The following is a 22,033-nucleotide window of genomic DNA, read 5'->3' on the forward strand; positions in this document are numbered from 1 at the left end:
TGCTGGTGCTTTTGTTTCTCCCATCGCTTTCGAAAGCACAGCGAGTTACGATTCCTCTTCTTTTTAACGTGGATTTGTTATGTCAGGGCAACAGAGCCGTTCTGCCCATTTTAACCGAGGAAACCTAAAGTTCTGGTATGCTCTTGAATCCGTCCCGCAAAAGAACGGTGGTCTGAAGGCACCCTTAGGCCACCTTTGCAGCATGCAATGGGTGTGCTATGTTGTTGCTGGCATCTTGTCTGTCTCGAGACACAATGGAGTGCACTTCTGGGCCACAGTGATCCATGCGACGGTCACCTCCAGGCTTGATTATTGTAATTCGCTCTACGCGGGGCTGCCCTTGAAGCTGACCCAGAAACTCCAGCAGGTGCAGAATGCCACGGCGAGGCTCCTTACGGGGTCCTTGCCTTGGGATCACATTCATCCACTGCTTTACCAACTGCACTGGCTCCTGGTGGAGTACAGGGTCAGGTTTAAGGTGCTGGTTTTGACCTTTAAAGCCCTATGTGGCCTAGGACCCTTGTACCTACAGGACCACCTGGTATGCCCCGCGGAGGACATTAAGGTCCACAAATGACAACATTTTGGAGGTCCCAAGTCGCAAGGTGGTTAGATTGGATTCAACTAGGGCCAGGGCCTTCTCAGCACTGGCCCCAACTTGGTGGAACGCTCTGTCCCAAGTGACTAGGGCCCTGCAGGACTTGATATCTTTCCGCAAGGCCTGCAAGACAGAGCTGTTCCGCCTGGCCTTTGGTTTGGATTCAGTCTGACCCTTATGTTTCCCTCCCCTTACGGTTTTGATCTATGGGCTACTTTTAAAATGAGGATGCATTTTAAATTGCATTTTAACCTGTATTTTAAATTGGTTTGTTTTTTCCTATTATGTTTTTATTGTAATTTTACTGGTGTTAGCCGCCCGAGCCCGACTCTGGTCAGGGAGGACAGGGTATAAATAAAAATTATTATTATTATTATTATTATTATTATTATTATTATTATTGGGGTGATGCCAAACCACTGCATTAGCAACACCTAAGTGACCTTCCTGGGGTGCAGGCCTGGGCAGTGTGCGTGGAGGTCCTGGGCTGTCCAGACGACAACACACACACCCCCCCCCTCGGCCTCACTGTTGTGGTCCAAAGGAAAGCAGAGCAAGACGTCTGGCACCAGCTTGGCTGCAGGAGTTGCCAAAAGAGGCGTACAAGGTGCCATCCAACCATATTAGGGACTCCTCTCTGGATTGTGTAGCGTTTGCTCCTTAGCCCTTCCTGAAGATATCCCACAAGGCTTTTCCAAATAATTCTGAGAACTGTAGTTGTTTAAGGCGGGCATAGGCAAACTCGGCCCTCCAGGTGTTTTGGGACTACAACTCCCATCATCCCTAGCTAACAGGACCAGTGGTCAGGGATGATGGGAGTTGTAGTCCCAAAACACCTGGAGGGCCGAGTTTGCCTATGCCTGGCTTAAGGGATCTCAGAGTTCTTAGGTGACCCCGATTCCCCTCCCAGAGCTACAATTCCCAGAGTGGTTTAACCATCAATCTGTCTCCATGGGGAGCTCTGGGACCAATCCGAGTCTTGAGCAGACCCAGATGTGGCATCAGCCTTGTGTGACTTCAGACCACACCTTGGGACCATACATATGGTCTACAATATATGCCTAAGACAACAGAACTGCGCATGGAGAACAGTATCAGAATGACGCCAAGTCGCCCATTTCCACCTCAACGCCTTTGAGGTCCATGAATAATCATAGTTTAGAGGTCCCGGGCCCTAAGGAAGTCAGGTTATCCTCCACCAGGGCAGGGCCTTCTCAGTGATGGCTCTGACCTGGTGAGACCAGGGCCCTGCAGGATTTAACTTCCTTCTGCAGGGCCTGTAAGACAGAGCTATTCTGCCTGGCTTTCAATTTGAACTTAGCCTGATCTTTTATTCCCCTTCCTTCCCTACCCCTCCCCTTTTTATGAAGATTACCCACTCTATGATCCCACAGCTAATTCTCCCCTGGTCTCCTCGCTGGACCAAATAGGACTAATTTAGCCAGCTAGCCCTGGAGATCATCTAATGTTTATTGGATGGCTTTCCCCCTAAATTGATTTCTGAATTCTGAATTTATTGTTATTTACGTTTTATACTGTGTTTTATGCTGTTTTTTGTTGCATCAATTAAGTGTTTTAAATTTGTTGTTAGCCGCCTGAGCCTGGTTTTCTGAGCCGGGAAGGGCGGGGTATTAAAAATTATTATTATTATTATTATTATTATTATTATTATTATTAGGGCTCTGGTGGAGGGATGAGGAACCTGTGGCTCTGTCCAGGTTTTGTTGGGCTCAAGACATTCCATTGGCTCCAGTCGGCAGGTGGTCAGGGATGATGGGAGCTGGAGTCCAAGATCATGGACAATCGCAGGTTTCAAGTCTCTTCTGGTGTTTGGAGGCTTTCTTCAGAATGTGTTGGCCTTTGTCAGAGGGTGCCGCTGCTTTTGCTGCAGAAGATGAACCCGCCTACCATTCTGGAATAGGGCGAGTGTGCTTGTGTGCATGTGCAGTGTGTGTGTGTGTGTGTGTGTGTGAGAGAGAGAGAGAGAGAGAGAGAGAGATCCATGCAAAACAAATGATTGCTTTTTCCTTATCTTTTTGCTCCAGTGGCTGTCCCACCTACCCCAATCTGCTAGGGAAGCTTTCCTTCCTGGAGCAAATAGCAGCTGTTTGCGGAGAAACCACTCTCTCAACAAGATGCGCTGGGAACCAGCCCCATTCCCACTGTCTTAGCTGCAATCTCTCCCCTGGCTGCACTTGCCGCTTAAAAATAAAGCAAGTGTATTGAAGACATCTGAGGGACGCGGGTGGCACTGTGGGTTAAACCACAGAGCCTAGGACTTGCCGATCAGAAGGTTGGCGGTTCGAATCCCCGTGACGGGGTGAGCTCCCGTTGCTCAGTCCCTGCTCCTGCCCACCTAGCAGTTCGAAAGCACATCAAAGTGCAAGTAGATAAATAGGTACCACTCCAGCGGGAAGGTAAACAGTGTTTCCGTGCGCTGCTCTGGTTCGCCAGAAGCGGCTTAGTCCTGCTGGCCACATGACCCGGAAGCTGTACGCCGGCTCCCTCGGCCAATAAAGTGAGATGAGCACGCAACCCCAGAGTTGGCCACGACTGGACCTAATGGTCAGGGGTCCCTTTACCTATGGAAGACATCACATTTCACACATCTAGTTCGGCCACATTAAAAGCAGGTTGTGCAAAACCAGGTTGTCGGTGGATGCCAATTTGTGCAAGCATGTCAGAACCAGGGTGTTCTACTCCCTTGTGCAGTCCTCTCCACCGTGTATGTGTGTGTGTGTTGTTATTTTTTTCATTTATTCCTCATTGCATGTCTATCCAACTTTCCCTCCCAAGTTGCTCATGGTGGTGTATGTCATTCTCTCTTCTCTCCCCGCCCCCATTTTATCGTCACAACAACCTTGCGAGGTACGTCAGGCGGAGAACGAGTGACTGCTGCAAGGCTTCGTGGCTGAGCGGGGCTTTGAGACCTGGCCTCCCAACGCTCTAACCACTACACCACACCACCTCTGGTTTGGTCTGTACATAGCAGCTGCACAGCAAACGGCTTTGTGGGCCTGGCTTTTATTTCATAGCCTGCCCTGCCCACTGTCTCCCTCAAGAGTGCCACAAACACCTTCCAGGTGTGTTGGTTGTCACAGCATCACCACAGTCAACAGGTTGTCCTCTCTGCCTTTCAGCAACCCACTTAACCATCCCAAGACACTGAGTTAATTCACCCACAAGCTTTAGCCTTCTTCCCCCCCCCTTATGTGAACCTGAAAAGAGTTAATCTCAACACCACCCCAGCTTCCAGTTTAATTCGCTGCTTTTCGTTGATTGTTCTTCTCATCACGCACAGGAGAGATACGATAATCTTTATTGTCATTGTCCCATACAGAACAACGAAATTGAAAAATCTACATCAGACATTCAAAACCCAACAAGCCTGCTATCCCAGCTATCCCAACCTGGTTAGCCCCTAAAAACTCTGATGCTCCATTTTTAAATACAATATACTCCCATACAGACTCCTTACACTGCATTTAAAACCAAAATCGCATTTGGGTAGAAACTGTTTCTCAGGCGGCTAGTCCTAGTCTTTATAACCCTGTACCTTCTTCCAGAAGGCAGAAGCTGAAAGAGACCATTTCCGGGGTGCGCACTATCCTGCACTATCTCTGCAGCTTTCTTATGGCACCTGGAAGCATAGATTTGATCCAAGGTGGGAAGAGTGCACCCAATTATTCTCTCTGCAGTCTTTACAACCCTGGACAGCGTTGTTTTTCCCCTGACCGTGCAGCTCCCAAACCACACACGAAGACCATAATAAGTTAATACACTCTCCACAGCACAATGGTAAAATGCCATCAACAGGTCCTTTGAGAGATTGTTTTTCTGGAAGACTCTCAGATCTCATTTTGTGGGGCGACATTTCTCTCCCCCAATAATACTCTTCCCTCCGTTGATTCTGCACCGGCTCCAAAAGCAAGTTCTTAAGCATGGGTTCCAGCACCAGACTTTTTGCAGTTTGCCCTGTTCGCGCTCTCCTCACCCTACCCTCCCTCCCTCTTTCCCCCCTTTCCTTTTGGTCTTCCCTTCTCTCTCTCTCTCTCTCTCTCTCTCTCTCTCTGTTTGTGGAATTTTCCTGTGCTCTGGGCGTTGCATTTCTCGGAAGCGGCATTGCATGAGAGCCTGAGTAGCTACTCACTACGAAACACGCGCTGCCTGGCCCCTGACTAATATCCTTCGGTGTACAGCTGAAGGCTGACTCAAAGCGAGGGGCTGGCAGCTGGCTGCATCATTACGGCTGCAGAGTGCAACCCAGGTTGGAATTCCCATCAGTGCACGGAGGTGGCTCAGGGTCCCCCAGCGACACTCAGTAACCCCTGGCAGGAGGGGGTGGAAGGGAGAGGAAATAAATGTGCAAGGAGTCATCCTGTGGCCAGGATGATTCAGGAGCTGGTTCTGTTAGTGGTCAGCGAGGCACGTGGCCAGTTTCATGGCTTTTGTAGGCTAATCGGAGGCCAAGTCATTTTCCCTGGGGAATCTGGATTTCTCCCAGCGTTTTGCCAGAGAACCCGTTTGTTTGCCGGATTCAGAAAGCTGCGAATGTTGTTTGCAAGGAGTGAGGGTTTCTGTTTGCATATGGCAGGCAGGTTTTCTAGATGGGGGGTGTTTCTTTTCGTCGTTGCCTCTGAATCAGAGCGAAACATTCGGAAGCAGAAAAAAGAAAAATGAAAGTTGCATGCTGCTCTGCTGAACCACACACACACACACACACACACACACACACACAGTGCTTGATTGAAGCGGCTGCCTTTTGAAACAGAAGCAGCACTGGTTTTTAGAAACCGAGGATGGATTTTGTGGAGCCCAAAGGTGGATAAGTGTAGGAGCCGCTTCTGTGGGAAAGAAAAAGGAGTGTTTCGTTCTCTCCTGCTCCATGCCCAGGGTCATCTCGCCGAATCAGCCGATGGAGTGCTGAAAGCTAAGATGTAAGTTTGGGAGCGTGGCTGCTTGCAAGTGTGTTTTGAACTAAGTTTAGGATTCCTTTGAGTGGGCTGTGTGTGTGTATGGTTATCTTGTTTTGTGCCTAACCATCCTGCCATGTGTGTCTGCCAGTTTATGCACCAGGGAGGGACCACTGAGCGGCTGAGCACCTGCTTTGCATGCAACAGGTGCCAAATTCAGTCCCGGCCATCTCCTTTCAGGAGGGTGAGGGAGGGGGTGACGAGAAAGACCCTCCTTTGCCCAGGAAAAAAGCCAAGCCTTATGAGGAACGGCTGAGGGAGTTGGGTATGTTGATTCTAGGAAAGAGGAGACTGAGATAGCCATCTTCAAATTATCTGAAGGACTGTCACACAGAGGATAGAGCAAGCTTGTATTATGCTTCTCTGGAGGGTAGGACTCAAACCAGTGGCTCCACGTTACAAGAAGGGAGATTCCGACTAAGAACTTTCTGACAGTAAGAGTTGTTGAATGGACTTCTTTGGAAGGTGGCAGACTCTCCTTCCTTGAAGATTTTTAAGCAGAGGTTGGGTGGCCATCTCTCATGGATGCTTGAGTTGAAATTCCTGCGTTGCAAGGGGGGTTGGACTAGATGGCTCTGGAGGTCCCTTCCAACTCTGCAATTCTAGGGTTCTGTAAGACCTTGGGAGAACAGCTGCCAGACAGAGTACAGAAAACTGGGCTAGATGGACAAATAGCCAAAGCTGGAATAAGGCACTGCCTTATAGTTTTCAGTTGTTTTGCTTCTATGTGCATTTGATGCTGGGGATGCAAGTGGAGGTACTAAGATTCCCAGTTCTGGCACCTTGCATTTTGTGAAACCCAGCACGGCCCAGGGTGGAGGAAGCTGAGCGCATAGCAAATGAAAAGGGCTATACGAATCATGATGACAGGAACCTTAGGAAGCTGCCTTATACTGGACCAAAGCATTGGCCCATCTACCCCAGCATTGCCCGCACTGGCTGGCAGCTGCTTGGGAGGGTTTCAGGCAGGGGTCTCACCAGCTCCTACCTGGAGATTCTGTGCATCACACCTGGGACCTTCTGCACGAAAGCCATGTGCTCTAATGCTTAAGTGCATAAGAACTGCTTTGCCCTGCAAGCCCTGGGGTGTGTCCAGTCCTGCTGCGTAACTATGGCCAGCCAGGCACCTCTGGTCATTTCTCCTGCTCTTCTCCTCCTCTCGCCTCTGGTACCCAGAGGTACACTGCCTTTGGCTGTGGAGGTTCCATTTAAGTGTGGATAGACAGATTTGATGCAGAGACCCGCCTGTCCACGAATGTTGAGGTTTGCAGCGCATTGGGACCATAGGACCCGAGCGCTGCTTAATTTCTCCGCCGTGAAGGATTCATAAGCCCACAAGGAGGGTGCACATTGGCAGCCGAGGACAGTTTCCCGTGAGCTTCTCCCCACAAGCCCGTTCTGCGATGTGTGCGTGAGAGAGAGAGTCGCCGGTTAGTCAAGAGCCTGTTATGAAACCAGATTCAAGCAGCTCTTTGAATCAGGCAGCGGGGAGAGGAGTCTGCCTTGTGCACACAGCCAGGCATGGTGTGTGTCCACCACGTTCCGTAATTTGCATGTGGAGTACAAACGGTTCGTGGAGGATGGCGCCACACTCCGCTTTTGGGGAACGGAAAGGGAGTATGCGGGAATCAGGGAACCCGGAATACAAGCATGCGTTGCCAGTTTGGGAGGTGCTGGCTGAAGGTGTGCCTTGCTTTCGTTTTGGAGGAAATTTTTGTGCATATCTTATCTCTCTTTCGCCTCTTGGCTTGCGTCTCCAAACTGCACGGTCCTGGTCCCTGGCAGCTCAGGCAAAGATCAGCTTCTCTGAGAGCAAGAAATAGGCAGCTCTTTCAGTGGAGAGGAAGAGGAGGATGGGGAAATAAGGATAATCTTTGCAGAGTGTTCGCTGAGGGTGGATTCTTGACCCACTGGCTCAGATAGGAGGAGGGATCACAGACAGAAGCCTCACCACAGTTCCTCCTTTCCCTTTCGCTCGCAGCAGATTTCGGGAGCCGTCCAGGAGCACCGCCAGGAAAAGGAGAAGAGGGGGCTATTGCGTGTGCACACCAGGCAGCAAGTGGATTTGGAGCCTGAGATGAAATGAACTTGCTGCCTTTGTCACCACGAGGACTGCCTGGGACCCCAGTCTCTTGGAGAGGATGGGTAAGTCAAAATGCCATTTTAATTCTGGGTTGAGAGGCTCGTGGGTTGGTTTTCACTCATTTCCACTGCGTGCTTTCAAGACCTCGCCGGCATTTCAAACGGTCGCTGCGAGGAAGCTTGTCTCTGTTCCCATTTTAGAGACGGACAACTGAGGCTGATGAGTAGGGTTGTCTGCGGACAGCAGGCTTTCTCTCCTCCCCTCTCCCCTGTCTCCCTCTGCTGCTGCAGTGCGACTGATTTAGCTCACAATCGTAGACTTGTAGAGTTGAGAGGGACCTCCAGGGGTCATCCAGCCCAACCCCCTGCAGCACAGGAATATTTTTGCCCAATGTGGGGCTCGAACCCACAACCTTAAGATTCAGTATCTCGTTCTCTGCGGACTGAGCTATCCTGAAGATGGAGGAGGAAGGTACATCAAGAGTAGCATGCTTTAAACGTTGGGGTGAGTGTTGCACATCAGGTCCAGGGACTAAAAGAGACCTCTAATGTAGAACCACCACCAGCCTGCCATAGATTGCCATTTCTGATTTTTCCTAAAACCGGAACCCGATTCCCAAGTAGCTTATTTTCTAACGACAATGCTTACAACAGGGCGGTTTGGTTGCCTTTGTTCTTTTCTCCTTCCTGGCTTGAGCTGAGCATCCCAAATCATGTTGCATGATTCTCGCCACAGCCCTACAAAGGCTCGCGGTGTCAGTATTGCAGATGGAAAATTGTGGGGGGTGAGAGGGCAGCCGCTGAGAGATCAGGGCTCACCTGCAGCTTCCTAAAGGCGTAATGCAAGATTTGGACCCCAGTAATGAAACAATTGGGGGGGGGTGCGTTTCGCTCTCTGTAACTTGCAGCAGATGCTTCCCACATGGAGGGCTCATCGCGATAGACCGGCTGGCTTTGCATGTGGAAATTTCTGGCTGTTACCAGTGCAAGGGGGCAGGAAGAACCATCCTCTTGGTATCCAAGAGAAATGCTTCTGCTGTTGCTCAGTCAGTCCTGGGCAAAGAGAGAGCAATGCTCTGACTAATCAGACCTTCATGTGACCATGTGCAGATTAGGTCCTCATGCATCATGCATCTTCCTGGCCATGATGCTCCTTCGCTCATATCTCCTTTCTCCTTCTGTAGGATGTTCTGACTTGGACAATGCAGACTAATCTGCTGTCTCCTTTGCACAGAGCAGCTCCTAGATATTCAGGATATACTGAGTATATTGTTTTTGCAATCTTCACATTCAGTTCTCCGCCGTTTCACATTGGTCTGCAATTTTTTTAAAACGTCGTGAAAATTCACCAGCTTTTATGCGCGCATTTAACTTAACATGCACGTTTTTTGTATGCAATTTTGCCTAATATTCACAATTTCACAAAGCAAATTCCCGCCAATACAAAGCATTTCTTTGGCGTGCTGTTTTTGCTAACACAGTAATGCAGACTTTACCCCCAATTTAGGCATTTTTGTAACCATTGCTTTGCTGGAGAACTGCATGGCGAAATTCAGAGAAGCATGAATTTCAAAGGACAGCTGTGTTTCGAGTTTCTGTGTTGTTTGGGGAAGTGAGTTAGACTTGCTGTCGATTCACTTTTAAATGTGAACTGAATCTTAATTTCTCCCACTAACATTGAGATAGATTTTGGTTCAAGTCTCTACAGCTTCTTTTGTTTTTATGCATACTGTCTTAATTCGGGGCCATTTTAAGTTGTGTCGTGCACTCTCGGTTATTGCTTTATATCTGAGCTGAAATGCAAAAGAATTCTGAAAAGCCAAAATTCTGCACTGCAGTTTCAGCATCGAAAGAGTTTCCAGGAATTGTCTAACTAATACAATTTTCCAAGTATGTACTGTACAGTCTGCTCTATAATTTGCCAAATATTTTTAATATGACCTTGGAATCCTATGATGCTCAATTCCAGTATTAGTATTAGGCAAGTTCCTTCATTGTACTGCTTTTCATGCCTGCTAAAAAGGCTTTGTTTAGACAGACCTCCACAGATAACATGTATGTGTGATTATGCACATTTGGTTTAAAAACCGTTGGTTTTAGCTATATTTTGCTAATTGCTTTATACCTTCTGGTTTTTTTAAAGTCTGTTGATTTTATTCAGTATTTCCTTATGAATATTTTATATTACTTTAGCTTAACCGCTTAGAGGTTTTATTTTATTGTGGTATGTATATCTTGTTAAATAAATGTTTGATGCTTATTACTGGATATTAGGCAGAGTTTGGCATTTCACAATATATGCTGTCTGTTAGGACTTAACAGAGACTTTCAGCATTTGACTGTGTTTGATAGTGACATGCAATGGCGCTTAGTATTTAGAGTTTAGTCCTCGGCTATATTTGGCATATGACATCTTAAGGAGATCTCAGGTTGGTGCACTAAAAACCCAAATAGCCTTTTCAATTCCTAAAAAGTGCACCTGCTCCAGTATTGTGACCAGCCAGATTGCTGTGAGAAACTCACAAGTAACAGGAAACTGCCTTTCTCCGCCCCGCCCCCTGGCCCCCCAAAAAATTGGCCTTCAGAGGTATACTGCCTCTGAACTGGAGGCTCTATTATCCTAACTAATAATAATAATAATAATAATAATAATAATAATAATAATTTATTTGTACCCCGCCCGTCTGGCTGGGTCTCCTGAGCCACTCTGGGTGGCTTCCAACAAATATTAAAAATACATTAAAATGTCACACATTAAAACTTCCCTGAACAGCCTTCAGATGTCTTCTAAATGTCAGGTAGTTGTTTATCTCTTTGACATCTGGTGGGAGGGCGTTCCACGGGGCGGGTGCCACTGCCGAGAAGGCCCTCTGCCTGGTTCCCTGTAACTTGGCTTCTCACAGTGAGGGAACCACCAGAAGGCCCTCAGCACTGGACCTCAGTGTCCAGGCAGAACGATGGGGGTGGAGACGCTCCTTCAGGTATACTGGGCTGAGGCCGTTTAGGGCTTTAAAGATGAACACCTTTAATGCAGCCCATAGTTAAACTGTGGAACTCTCTCCCACAAGAGGCAGCGATGACCTAGATGGCTTTAAAAGAAGTTTAGAGAAGTTCATGGAGGAAAGGGCTGTTGATGGCTACCAGCCACAATAGCTATGCTTTGTCTCCATGGTTGAAGGGGGAGAGTTGCTCTGAGTTGTTCAGATAATTCCAGGCATCTGGTTGGCCATTGTGAGAACAGGATGTTTGACTAGATGGTATAAAGGTAAAGCTAAAGGCCCCCTGGATGGTTACGTCCAGTCAAAGGCAACTATGGGGTGTGGCGCTCATTTCCGCTTTCAGGCCAAGGGAGCCGGCGTTTGTCCGCAGACAGCTTTCTGGGTTATGTGGCCAGCAGGACTAAACCGCTTATGGCACAATGGAACACTGTGACGGAAACAAGGGTGCACGAAAACGGCGTTTACCTTCCTGCTGTAACGGTACCTATTTATCTACTTGCACTGGTGTGCTTTGGAACTGCTAGGTTGGCAGGAGCTTGGACAGAGCAATGGGAGCTCACCCCGTCGAGGGGATTCGAACCGCCCACCTTCCGATCAACTAGAGGGACCATGGACTTGGTCCAAGCAGCCTTTTCTTATGTTTTTATGATAGCCTGACTTGATTTTTTTGTTTTTGTTTTTAAAGCTTCCTGTACTTCTGAGGATGTGGCTATTCTCAAACGTTTTTCTCTGAGCCACACTTTCAGGATAAGAATCTGCTCACACCCACACCAAATTTTCTAGTGGTAAAAAACAAAAAATACATTGGAAAACACAGCCAGGGTTGTCCTTAGTGTCACTAGAGGCTCTTGCTCTCATTTGGAAAAGAGATGATGATGATGATGATGATGATGATGATGATGATGATAATTTATTATTTAAACTCCGCCCATCTGGCTGGGTTTCCCCAGCCACTCTGGGCGGCTTCCAACAGAATATTAAAATACAATAATCTATTAAACATTAAAAGCTTCCATAAACATCTACCCGTACAGGCAACTCCCCATTCATGTGAGTTCTGGTTGCTCGCGACCACACACACACACACACACACACACACACGGAAGAGGAAATGGGGGGGGGCACCTGGTCAACTGAGCCTTGCTGTCACAGCCGACACAAGCGGGGAATCTTCTTCCCCTCTTGTGAGCAGGAGGGCTGAGGGAGACTCTCCTGGGTGCTCCCCATTTTACGTAACTCTGCGTATGTGCACAAGGGCCCATAACGGAACCCCTCCATGAATGGGGAGTCGCCTGTATCCTGCAAATAACTAAAAAAAATTGAAATCATAGAATTGTAGAGTTGGAAGGGACCCATGGGTCATCTAGTCCAACCCCCTTCCAATGCAGGAATTTCAGCTAAAGCGTCCATGACAGATGGCCACCCAGTCTCTGCTTAAAAACCTCCCCAGGAAGGAGAGCCCACAACCTCCCGAGTGAGACCATTCCATGGTCAAACAACTCTTGCTGTCAGAAAGATGTTGAGTCAGAATCTCCTTTCTTGTCACTTGAAGCCATGGGTTCGAGTTCTGCCCTCCAGAGCAGGAGAAAAGAAGCTTTCCCCTGTTCCATGTGCCAGCCCTCGAGATATTTGTAGATGGCTATCGTATCTCCTTTCAGTCTCCTCTTTTCCAGGCTAAACATGGCCAGCTCCTTCAACCGTTCCTCATCAGGCTTGGCTTCTGGACCCTTGATCCACCTTGGTTGCCCTCTTCTGCACACCTTCCAGCTTGTTCCAGTTACAGTGGTACCTCTGGATGCGAACGGGATCCATTTCGGAGCCCCGTTCGCATCCTGAAGCAAACGCAACCCATGCCTGCGTGAGCACGGCTTGCAATTTGTCGCTTCCGCGCATGACGTCATTTTGAGCGTCTGCGCGTGCGCGAGCGGCGAAACCCAGAAGTAACGCACTCCGTTACTTCCGGGTCGCCGCAGAGCACAACCCTAAAATGCTCAGCCCGAAGCTACTTCAACCCGAGGTATGACTGTATTTGGATACTACGCTATGCTATATTGAAATGTTTAAACGTTTCTTTGTCCTTGAATCTCCCTGCCACACTCGCCGTCCTCTCATGCCATGCCAGTGTGGCACACATGCCGCACCCTTTGAGAGCGACTGAGCCATAGTTTCTAAGCAACATAAATTAGGTGCCAAGTGCAACTTACGGTTTGCCCCTCCTGCTCAACAATATCATTTTAGCCGCAGGAAGATTTTTGTTGAGCTTCGGCACGTTTCTCTATTTGCATTGGCAGCCATCAAACGGAGATCCGAATCAGAGGCTCGACATCTCCATGCCTTCATATAGCTTCATTATAGCTTGCAGCTAAAGAAATACAATGGCTACTGTTAGCCACAAAGGCTATGGCCTACCTGCAGGGTCAGAGAACGCCTGCTTCTGAATCAACACTAGAAGGCTATTGCTCTTATCTTCTGCTTTGTGGGAGTATCTTGCTGATGATCTCTCTCGCCCTGACCTAGCCACTGTGATCCACGAGACGGTCACCTCCAGGCTTGATTGTTGTAACTCACTCTACGTGGGGCTGCCCTTGAAACTGACCCAGAAACTCCAGCGGGTGCAGAATGCCGCGGTGAGACTCCTTACAGGGTCCTCGCCCCGGGATCACATTCACCCAGTGCTTTACAAACTGCACTGGCTCCCGGTGGAGTACAGGATCAGGCTTAAGGTGCTGGTTTTAACCTTTAAAGCCCTATACGGACTAGGACCCTCATACCTATGGGACCACCTCTCCTGGTATGTCCCATGGAGGACCTTACGATCTTCAAACAAAAACATCATGGAGGTCCCGGGCCACAGGGAGGTTAGGCTGGCCTCGACCAGAGCCAGGGCCTTTTCAGTACTGGCCCCGTTCTGGTGGAACGCTCTGTCACAAGAGACTAGGTCCCTGCGGGATTTGACATCTTTCCGCAGGGCCTGCAAGACAGAGCTGTTCCACCAGGCCTTTGGCCAAGGCACAGCCTCTGGTAATCCTCAAAGAACTCTAGCCCAATGGTTGCCATCAATTTGATTTTAAAATGAATTGATTTTAGAATGCTGCGTTACTTTTATTGTTGTTAGCCACTCTGAGCCCGGCTTCGGCTGGGGAGGGCGGGATATAAATAAAATATTATTATTATTATTATTATTTATTATGATCGCAGAGATCAGGGCAATGGACTAGACTGGCCTTGGCTCTGGTCCAGTGGCGAGAGAGAGACTTGTTAATTTTCTGCTTTTCTTCAAGGCTGAGCACGAACTGAGAGACAAGACATGTGTCCTTTACAGTCTCCTGGACCCAAGGCCAGGGTCTACGATAGCAGTAATGGCCGTGGAGATTTTTTTATAAGATTGCACAGGAAGAGGCAAAGTGTCCCACGTTTTGGTTCTTCGTGAGACCTGCCTCAGCCGCCCACAAAAACACTCCCTGAACTTTGGGGATGAAAACGTAAAGAGCAAGTTTCAAGCGAGTGGGCGTCAAGGTCACAGAGAAAGCCACTTTTGCTGCGGTTTCTGCACAGGCGGGAAAAAGCCCGAGAAAAAGGAAAGGGCAGAGGAAACCAACTTACTCAAATTCAGCAAATAAAGGGGTGTGGTTAGGCAGAGGACCAGATTTCTTAATTTTAATTCTACATTAAAAAGAACCATTGTTTTGTTGCTGCTGCCGCTGCAGATCCTTACATGGGCTAACCCAGCCCAGCCTTTGCCCTCCAGATGCTCTGGGTGCTGGGAGTTCTAGTTCAAAAACATCTGGAGGGAATCAGATTGGCAAAGGCTGGACTAACCCCATAGATCTAGAAAAGGCCCTGCTCTTATCGCAGCCAGCTTCTCAAGACATTTCCAAGGAGTCCTTTGCCAGCGAAACCTCAGCTCAACACCCCTTATCTCAAGGAGGAAGCTGTGGGTTTTTATAGTTTTCGTGATTTGTAACTGCCAGGTACGATCTGGGATCCGAGGATCAGGTTTCGCCAAGGGTGATGCCAGCAGGAACATTAATTGCCGAGGAAGTCAGAGCCGTCCGTGTGAACAAAGATCTCTCTTCCCATTCATTGCAGCTTGCCTACCTGCGTGGTGCGAGGGGAGAAATATCGCTCCAGGTTCATTTATTACGGTGGTTTATTTTAAATTTTTTTCAATTTTTAAAAATTTATTTTCCAGAAATTTTTTAAGACAAACAGACATACATCCTAATTGTGAATACACCAATCTTAATAACATTGTTAAGTGACTTCCTCAAATCCCCCTGATTGAATTTCATTGTAAATCGTTTTAACAGTTTTTCCAAAAATCAATCTTCTCAAAAAAATATCTTGATCACTTAGCATTTTTCATTCTTTCTAATCTAGCTTTAAACATCTTAATTCCTATCCTTACATATTTAAGTCCTAAGCCTATCTAATATTTGCAAGATTTTCCAATTAAGTCATCTTAACATATTTAGCTAAATAGTCTTTAAATTTCATCCATTCTTCCTGGAACTCCTCTTCCTTCTGGTCGCAGACTCTTCCAATCAGGTCGGCTAGCTCCGAAAAATCCATCATCTTCATCTGCCAATCTTCCACTGCTGGAACTTCTTGTGTTTTCCAATTCTTCGCTAACAAAATTCTTGCTGCGGTTGTGGCATACAAAAACAATTTAACATCTTTCTTGGGCAATTCCAAACCTGCTATTCCAAGGAGAAAGGCCTCTGGTTTCTTAATAAATGTATATTTCAACATTTTTTTCAATTCATTACAAATCTTCTCCCAGAAATCTTTCACCTTGGGGCAGGTCCACCACATATGGTAAAAGGCATCTTCTTTTTCTTTGCATTTCCAACATAAATTGTCACTGTTATGATATATTATTGCGACGGTTTAATCGTTATTACTTATCCCAAACTTATGGTTTCCTCCTTGCCAAGATGCCCTCTCTTTATTGAACACTACTCAGCAGGGTGGATTTGATTTAAATCAAATCGATTTAAATCACTAGTCCGTAAGACTTGATTTCAGCCATTATTTTCTTGCTGGTATCATCTTAATATTTACAACCAGATGAAGGTTTCAATTTTGGAATAATAAATTTTCAGAGTAGTTTTTACTCTCGCATCAAAAATGACTGATTTGGTTATACTGTTAGAAATACATAAGACAGATAATTATGAAATTATTGTGAGGTTTAATAAATCAACTGTTTATATTTGGACAACTTTTCTGCTGTACTTTATTAGAAGGAGAAAAACAATTGTTTCCTTAACAACAATTTAAGCAACTTATTTAACTAAAACAATAACATTATAGCGTATGTATCCATGTTTGTTAACTGATGTGGTTAAACAATTTTTTTTAAAAAAAAGACGGAGTTTTAGCACACATGAAAAACTTAAAACAAATCCTTATTTCCTGATGAATAGCCTTTGGACTATAATGTAACTTAAACAGAAAACTATCTTGAGAAATATTATTCCTCCAAAAGCATTTTATTTTAAAAATCCGATTTAAATTTTTAAAAATCCCATTTAATTTTTTTAAATAAAAAAGCATAATTGATTTTTATCCACCCTGCTACTCAGACAAAATATAGCATTGAGTGGAAGGGGTTGTTTTCCACTCAGGGTGCCAGCACTCACATGCCTTAAAGCACATTCGGCGCCGGGGTGCAAAAAACTGCCCAGCACCCAATGGGGGGGGGGGCAGGCCGAAGTTGTTGGACTTTGGGGGGGGGGCATGGCCAGCTGCCTCAGTGCCCACAGCAGAAAAGCCTGTGCCCCTAGCGCCTATGGGTAAGCCAGCCCTTGCGAGGTCTGCCATGAGTCGCTCGATCTCATCCTGGCCTACCTCACAGGGTTGTAGGTAGAAAGCACTAAGGACCCCAGTACTGAGCCTTGGTCCAGTATACCTGAAGGAGCATCTCCACCCCCATCGTTCTGCCCGGACACTGAGGTCCAGCTCTGAGGGCCTTCTGGCGGTTCCCTCCCTGCGAGAAGCCAAGTTACAGGGAAGCAGGCAGAGGGCCTTCTCGGTGGTGGCACCCACCCTGTGGAACGCCCTCCCACCAGATGTCAAAGAGAACAACAACTACCAGACTTTTAGAAGACATCTGAAGGCAGCCCTGTTTAGGGAAGCTTTTGATGTTTAATAGGTTATTGTATTTTAATGTTCTGTTGGAAGCCGCCCAGGGTGGCTGGAGAAACCCAGCCAGATGGGCGCAGTATAAATAAATTATTATTATTATTATTATTATTATTATTATTATTATTATTATTATTATTGATGGACCAGGGTAAGTCAGGCTTAAGCTTGCCATGTTCATAAACCCAAATAAGAATCGCAGAGGACCTTGCTCCTTTTCCAGATGCTAAGCTCCCTTTCATGTGAGATGAAAGGTTAAAAAGGGGAAAGGGTAAAAACATTTAAAAAAAGGTTTCGTGGGGAGAGGAGGGTGCGGTGAGAACTTTTGGTATTTCCAGACTGTTGGTGTTTTGCAGGTAGGATTCCACTGCACACCTGAAAACCCAGGTAGCATACTTATTGGAAGTGTGGATTTGACACACTTGAGCAGCAAACCTGCTCCCCGCCCGCCGCCTCCCAAATACCTGAGTTTCTGAGATTTAAAATAAAAGTGGCAGGGAATTGTGAGATAACAGATGGAACATCGTATGAACTCCCTGAAAGCAAATCAGAAGGGATGCACATTTGTTTTCTCTCTCTGCAGACTTCGTGCAGGCAAAGCAGGAGAAAAGGCTCAAAAGTCGGGTCGTCCAGAAGAGACCTTGGTTTAAAATGTGGCGCAGCCAATATGGCAGTTCAGGAAGCTTTGCTGATAAATTAGATTTAGATCGTGTGCTCGATATGAAAGTTGACAGGTAGCATGAGGGCTGCTTTTGCCCCCTTTGAAAAAGAAAAGCCAGCAGTTCATCAGGTGTGGCACTTATTGTTGTTGTTGTTGTTGTTGTTGTTGTTATTTATACCCCGCCCATCTGGCTGGGTTTCCCCAGCCACTCTGGGCGGCTTCCAACAGAATGTTAAAATACAATACACTGGTGCCCCGCAAGACAAACACCTCGCAAGACGGAAAACCCGCTAGACAAAAGGGTTTTCCGTTTTGGAGGCGCTTCGCAAAACGAATTTCCCTATGGGCTTGCTTCGCAAGACGAAAATGTCTTGCGAGTTCCTGCGGGGTTTTTCCCCTTTTCCCCCCCTTTTCCTAAGCCCTAAGCCGCTTATCAGCGGATCCGCTGATAAGCCGCTTATCAGCTGATCCGCTAAAAGCCGCTAAACCGCTAATAGCGCTAATCCGCTAAGCTGTCAATGGGCTTGCTTCGCAAGACGAAAAAACCGCTATACGAAGAGCCTCACGGAACGGATTAATTTTGTCTTGCGAGGCACCACTGTACTCTATTAAACTTTAAAAGCTTCCCTAAACAGGGCTGCCTTCAGATGTCTTCTAAAAGTCTAGTAGTTGTTGTTCTCTTTGACATCTGGTGGGAGGGTGTTCCACAGGGCAGGGGCCACTACCATCCATCAGGACTCTTAATGTTCTTACAGCAAATCCAGCCTTTGACCAGTAGGGAAGGACCAATGGCAGTCCCATGGCGTTTGCACGCAAGAGATGTCAGATCCGACCCTCAGCCCCCTCCACGCGGCTGGCAAAGACCCCCTCGGAAGTCGCTGCCAGCCAGGCCATGGCAACCAAATAGCTTTAAGACACGTCAAGGGTGTGACTATGTGCAAGGTTGTTCCGTACATTCGTAGGCAAAGTCCCGACGTGTGTTCTCTCTGCCGACGTGCCGTCACAGGCTCCTGTCTAAGCACATGACGGTTCTCATTGCCAAAACACTGTCCCGGGCAAGAATGTGCCGTATGGCAGAGGAAGTATGTTTGGTTTACGTGGATTCACCAAAACACAGGTGGGGGTGGTGGCAGTGGGGAGGGAGATAAATTCCAGCGCAGGCAAGAGCGTCTTGTTCTCTCCTGTTAGAAAGAGCATTCCTGTCAGCGATGGGTATTTGATCCTTGAAGGATTTGTTTCCCAGACTGTTGGTTTGGCAAAAGGAAGGCGAGAATGCCAGCGTGTGCGTACCCTCGCCCAAGATGCCACTGGGGTTGGTTAATTCCTTCTACGGCTGTGGCTGGGGGCCACCTCTTTGATGCCTCCCTTTCCATGGAGGCGCAGGTTGCAGCCACAGCAAAGGTGGCATTTTTTCCATCTCCGCCGTATCAAGCAGTTGGTCCCTTACCTTTCCCGCCCCGACCTGGCCACAGTGATCCATACGATGGTCGCCTCTAGGCTTCATTATTGTAACTCGTTCTATGCGGGGCTGCCCTTGAAGCTGTCCCAGAAACTCCAGCGGGTGGAGAATGCTGCAGCGAGGCTCCTTACGGGGTCCTGGCCGCAGGATCACATTCATTCAGTGCTTTACCAACTGCACTGGCTCCCGGTGGAGTACAGGGTCAGCTTTAAGGTGCTGTTTTTGACCTTTAAAGCCCTATGCGGCCTAGGACCCACGTACCTACGGGACCGCCTCTCCTGGTGTGCCCCGCGGAGGACCTTTAGGTCCACAAATGACAACATTTTGGAGGTCCCAAGTCGCAAGGTGGTTAGATTGGTCTCAACTAGGGCCAGGGCCTTTTCAGTACTGGCCCCGACTTGGTGGAACACTCTGTCACAAGAGACTAGGGCCCTGCGGGACTTGATATCTTTCCGCAAGGCCTGCAAGACAGAGCTGTTCCGCCTGGCCTTTGATTTGGACTCAGTCTGACCCTTATGTTTCCCTCCCCTTATGGTTTTGATCTATGGGCTACTTTTAAAATGAGGCTGCATTTTAAATTGCATTTTAACTTGTATTTTAAATTGGGTCCCCCCCCCCATTATGTTTTTACTGTAATTTTACTGGTGTTAGCCGCCCTGGCTGGGGAGGGCAGGGTATAAATAAAATAAAATAATAATTATTATTATTTGCTGTTGATTTGGGAAATTTGGAAACGGGCCCAGCAGCATAGCAGTCCCAGGTGAGTCCCACATTTCGCAGGTGAGAGGCTGAATTGGCTTGTGGTCGCCACTAAGGCTGGGCGATACCGGGTTATCAACATCGCGATATATCACCAGCTAAACTTCATGATAATATCAATATATCACGATGTCTGAAATAAGGGTGCAGCAATAAATAGGCGTTGGCTGGCTTCACGGTTTCTCCCACACTGTGATTTTTTGCAAAGTACACGCACATCATGATCTGTGATATATTGCCAGGTCAAAGATTATGAAGTCGGTCTCATGATATGGACTTGAAACCAATTTTGTATTATATATCGCCCATCCCTATTACATATCATGATTTGTGATACAGTGGTACCTCGGTTTTCGGATGTAATCCGTTTCTGAAGACCGTTCGAGTTCTGAAATGTTCAAAAACTCAAAACGGAAATATCAATATGGAAAACTCAACAGGGAAGCCGCGTTTCTGGTTCAACTTCTGAGGCGCGTTCAAAGACACGAAGCATTTACTTCCGGGTTTACGGTGTTGCAAAACGTCAGTGGAGACGTTCGAAAACCGAGGTACCATTGTATATTGCCAGGTCAAAAATTATGAAACCAATATCGTAATATGGACTTAGAACTGGTTTGGGACGATATATCAATATATTGCCCAGCCCTAGTTGCCACAAAGATTTCACCTGAAGGAAAAAAGCCAGGATTAATCTGGTGTGTGTTTCTGAGTTAGTTCACTCTTGCAAGTTTTTTGCTGGCCGGTTGCAGTTTTCCAAGCAGTTGTAGGCAGACTTCAGAGATGCTGGCATCTGCTCTGTTGTCCTCAGGGTCACCCAGGGAGAGCCAGGCATATCTTGCAGAGCATGGGCCTTTGCTAAGCACAAAGGAACAGGGCGCTTCTGAACCAGGGATGGGAGAATCTGCAAAATTTCACTCTCTTTCCCCACCAGTTTGCTTAAAAAAAATAAATCAATATGAAAATGCACCTGCATTTTAGATCCAATTTCTCCTCATACCTTTTTTTAAAAAAACCCAGCAGCCAAAATATTCCCTGCCCCAGGAATAATAGTTCTATTATTGCAGGATTTCCTCCCTCTCTCCTCCTTCTCACCCTCCAATTTACTGGGTAAAGGACGGGTATCTTTTATATCAGGCATAGGCAAACTCGGCCCTCCGGATGTTTTGGGACTACAACTCCCATCATCCCTGACCACTGCTCCTGTTTTAACTATTCTTTATGTGGAACTGTTTTTATTTGTCTCCGCACTCGTTTTATGGCTCCAACCGTTCTGTTTTCTTTAAAACTGCTTTGTTTTATTGTTTCAACCTGCCCTGGGATCTTGCGGTGGAGGGCGGGTAAGAAAGCTAACGAAATTAAATTTAAATAAAGATACCACACAAGGTGGACCTGCGGCTGTTCAGGGTGCAAGCCAGCCATGCCCCTTTCCAGGATACTCCATCTCGGCTCTCCATTTCTCCAGCTACCCAGCAGTCCAGATTCTGTGCCCATTTAGCATGCTCAGCCATCATTGAGCTGTTTTTGCTTCTTCTAAATATTTTCGGTACTTCCCGCAAACCGGAGATTTCTTCCTGGCCTGCTGGTTCTTCCCATTTGCCCCTGGATGATGCTGTTTCACCCACAAAGGAGAACTGACTCCTCTTTGGTATACAGTGGTACCTCGGGTTAAGAACTTAATTCGTTCTAGAGGTCCGTTCTTAACCTGAAACTGTTCTTAACCTGAAGCACCACTTTGGCTAATGGGGCCTGCCGCTGTGCGATTTCTGTTCTCATCCTGAAGCAAAGTTCTCAACCTGAATCACTATTTCTGGGTTAGCAGAGTCTGTAACCTGAAGCGTATGTAACCTGAAGCATATGTAATACCACTATAATCACGGTCCCTTTGCCGCCTACATTTCCACTTGCTCTAAAGTGTGAAACATCACACCTTGTCCCGTTAGCCATCGTATTAACACAGACACACTGCATGTAAATAAGAAACCCCCCTTTTTTTAAAAAAAAAAGCCTTCTTCTCATATGGTTTCTGACAATCCCCTGAACACCATTCTGAATTCCCAACTTGGATCAGCCCGGCGAGGTGAAGCACAAACTTCGCAGCTAGCTCCTCAATCCATTTTGCACACTGTTTAGAAGCTTAAGATATGTAGGAAGAGAAAGAGGCGTGTGTTAGACTCTGAAGGTCATTCCGGACAACCTGTTTATTGAGCGTTCATCCTGATTCGTTTCCACGGGGGTTAGACACCGTCGCGTCAGAGCAAGTGTTATCTCACTCTTTCTGGCACATCTCAGCACTTGCCATGTATATTGCAAAAGTCTGGTCTTTGGGTGGGTGGGTGGGGGACGGATTTGTTGCAC

The 22,033-nt window shown here is 47.1% G+C and overlaps 3 long non-coding RNA genes across 3 annotated transcripts in view; all 3 read left to right on the top strand.

The window, feature by feature from the left end:
- The window catches only part of LOC307225338, a 42,409-nt gene extending 32,203 nt beyond the window's left edge, over nucleotides 1-10,206 (top strand). The window contains exons 2-3 of the long non-coding RNA XR_013842905.1: nucleotides 7,553-7,716; nucleotides 7,855-10,206. This is a non-coding gene — a long non-coding RNA (uncharacterized lncRNA). The remainder of the gene's footprint in view (nucleotides 1-7,552; nucleotides 7,717-7,854) is intronic.
- LOC307225377 overlaps nucleotides 1-22,033 on the top strand; it is a 216,792-nt gene that overhangs the window by 128,349 nt on the left and 66,410 nt on the right. The window lies entirely within an intron of this gene.
- The window catches only part of LOC307225301, a 136,520-nt gene that overhangs the window by 85,037 nt on the left and 29,450 nt on the right, over nucleotides 1-22,033 (top strand). The window lies entirely within an intron of this gene.

Source organism: Podarcis cretensis (assembly GCF_951804945.1).
Source record: "Podarcis cretensis genome assembly, chromosome: 10".
NCBI classification, from domain to species: Eukaryota; Metazoa; Chordata; class Lepidosauria; order Squamata; family Lacertidae; genus Podarcis; species Podarcis cretensis.